Below are 2,996 nucleotides of genomic sequence, written 5' to 3'. Positions count from 1 at the left end.
GCCTCTGACTGGCCTCTGGGTTTCTGGTGTGTAGGCCAGTCAGAGGCTGGCTGCGGGTGGAGCGGCGCCCCACTGGTGTGTAGGTCTTCCCTGTCACCTCCAGGCTAGCCTAAAGCCTCATGCTGAGCCTCAGCCCACCTGTGTGGGCCAAAGCCAGCCCATTTCCTGAGGCTCATAGAGGCCCAGGCATGCGGCCACCCTAACCCTGACACAAAGCCAGCCCTGGAACGTGGATTTGTAAAATGATAAGAGATGGTCATATCAAGGCATTTTAAATTGTATTTAGTTTTATTTTGCAAGAGCAAGCTACTAGCTCAGGCCTAGCTCAGGGGAGGTGGTCAAACGCTCCTTGAAGAGGTGGAGAGCAGGCCCAGACTTGGGATAGCTACTGTTCTAACCCTTCACCATTGTCAGTACCTCTGTGCTGACGTCTCTCTCTGTTGTTTGTCACAGAGACAAGGCTTCTCTGTGTAGCCTGGAACTTGCTTTGTAGACCAGGTTGGCCTCAAATTCAGAGATCCACTTGCCTCCACCTCCAAAGCGCCGGGATCACAGGCGGGTGCCACCTCACCCAGTAGAAATCCGGTGTCATTCCAAAACCAGGTTTATCTTGGTCAGAACAAAGTGAAAAAAAAATGTTTGAGACAAGGAAAGAACACTGAACTGCCAGTTAGTGTTTTGCTGTCTGTTTCTGGGGACAGGATCTCATTGCGGCCCTGGCTAGCCTCAAGCTTAACTATGCTCAGTATGTAGCCCAGGCTGGGCTTGAACTGGGATCCTCTTGTTTTAGCTGAGACTGAAGACCTGTCTGTTTGGTTGTGTGTTAAGGGGCTTATTCAAAAGCCAGGGGTGGATGATTGGTGATTCTCTATCCCTCTTCATCTTATTTTTATTTATAATTTTTAAAGACTTATTTATTTATTGTCCGTAAGTGCTCTATCTGCATGTACATCTACAGGGCAGAAGAGGGCACTAGATCCCAGTATAGACGGTTGTGAGCCACCATGTGGTTGACGGGAATTGCACTCAGGACCTCTGAAAGAGCAGACAGTGCTCTTAACCGCTGAGCCATCTCTCCAGCCCCTTTTTTATTTATAATTTTAATTTTTTATTTATAATTGTAAAGACAGGATTCTTACTGAGTTTGCAGCTCCCCAATTACAATTCAACTAGACTGAGCAGCCATGCAAGCCCTGGGAATTCCAGTCTCCTCCCAACCCTAGCACTGGGTTATATATGCCACTGTACCCAGCCTTTCACACTTGGGTGCTGGGCATTCAGTTCTTGCTCAGCAGGCACTTTGCCCACTGTGCCATGGTCTCAATTTCCAGCTGTTTATCTCTGAGACAGGTTATTTTCTTCCTTCCTTGAGCCAAATTTGGAACAATAGTTACTAAGTACTGGCTAGGTCCATACTCGGGATTCCCAGAGTATAGTCGAGATATGCTCATGTAGCCCAGGCTGGCCTTGAATTTGCAATCCTCCTGCCTCAGCCTCAGCCTCCTGAGTAGCTGGGATTATGGGGCTGCACCAACAGGCTCAGCTGTCTGTTTTATTTTAAATAACACACATACACTGACAATAAATGATTTTGAAGTCTTGAGTGAATGTTTTTGACAGGAGCACAGGCAGCCGTGTCGAGGATCCCAATGCCTCAGGCTCATGGAAATGCCAAAGCCTTCCCCAGGTGGGGCTCAGGGGAATGGGAAACCTGCCCTGGTCCAAGTACAAATGCTACAAATGATTAACCAGTGCCCGCGGAAGTTCTCAAGCCCAGCTTGCCCCTCCAGATGACGGAGGCTCTAGACTGCTCCCCCACATTGGCGTCACCAACATTAGCTCATCCACCGCCTCCTCTTTCAGCCGTGTGCCGCTGCCTGGACCGAGGCATAAAGTAAACTGCTGACCTTCAGGCTGCTGCTGGAAGGTGGTCTCCACTGGAAGGCACCGATCCCAGATTTCCTGGACCTGTGAATATGTCTCTTCTCTGTTCCCTCATCACCCCAGTCAGGATAACCCAAAGCCATTCAGCTCTCGGTATAGCACCTTCGTGGTTGGCATCCTGCAGAGCTGCTGCAACACTTGGCACTCCAGGGCCTCAGATAGCTCGGGCTGCCTCCGCCTTCGGAATCCTTATAGACACCACACAATGTTGTGTATGGCTGTTCAGGGTTCTGGGATTCAAACTCAAGCCTTCAAGTTTTCACAGTGAGCACTTTATCCATTGAACCATTTCCTGAGGCCAAGACTTCAAATTATTTACTTTTATGAGTGTGTGTGTGTGTGTGTGTGTGTGGCGGGGGCCTGCTTGTGTGTGTGCATGCTGCATGCATGCAGAAGCCTATGCAGGACAGAAGAAGCATCGGGTCCCCTGGTGCTGTGCACAAACCAGAGAGCTTGTGCTCTGTGTTTCTGGGTTCTGCTGAGCTGAGGGCAGGAGGAGGCCAGCCCTCCCTGCCCCCATGTCACTCCATCCGGGGTTCCGCCTGGAAGTTCCCATGCAGGTGTAGTGGACAGGGTGTGGCCAACCCTGAAGATGACTTTACTGGCTAGAGCCAAGGCCTCTGCAGTTTCCCTTGCCTCTGTTCTTACACATTCCACCAATTTTCAGCTTCTGAGGTCACTTTCCCTTCAGTGAGGTCAACCCTTCAGCAAGGCTGCCCAGTGCATTTCTCTCTGTCACTCTCTCTCTCCCTCTCTTTTCATTTTGGTTTTTATAGACAGGGTTTCTCTGTGTAGCCCTGGCTGTCCTGAACTCAGTTTGTAGACCAGGCTGGCCTCGAACTCATAGAGATCCACCTGCCTCTGCCTCCTGGGCGCTGGGACTAAAGTTGTGTGCCTCCATGCCAGGCTTCCCAGTGCATTTCTTTTCTTTCTTCTTTTCTCTCTTTCTCTCTCTCTTTCTTTCTCAATATGGAATGCTCCACGGGTTTGCGTGGCACTCTTGCAAACGGGCCATGCTAATACTCTCTGCATTGCTCCAGTCTTATCATATG

The 2,996-nt window shown here is 50.1% G+C and overlaps 1 long non-coding RNA gene across 1 annotated transcript in view; it reads right to left on the bottom strand.

Annotated features, from left to right (window-relative positions):
• Positions 1–271: 271 nt before the first annotated feature.
• Positions 272–2,996, bottom strand: part of LOC129665800 (uncharacterized) — a 7,548-nt gene continuing 4,823 nt past the window's right edge. Inside the window, exon 3 of the long non-coding RNA XR_008718425.1 lies at positions 272–609. This is a non-coding gene — a long non-coding RNA (uncharacterized LOC129665800). The remainder of the gene's footprint in view (positions 610–2,996) is intronic.

Source organism: Psammomys obesus, unplaced genomic scaffold (genome assembly GCF_907164565.1).
Source record: "Psammomys obesus unplaced genomic scaffold, mPsaObe1.curated_primary_1811, whole genome shotgun sequence".
NCBI classification, from domain to species: domain Eukaryota; kingdom Metazoa; phylum Chordata; class Mammalia; order Rodentia; family Muridae; genus Psammomys; species Psammomys obesus.
This window is presented reverse-complemented; position numbering and strand designations above follow the sequence as displayed.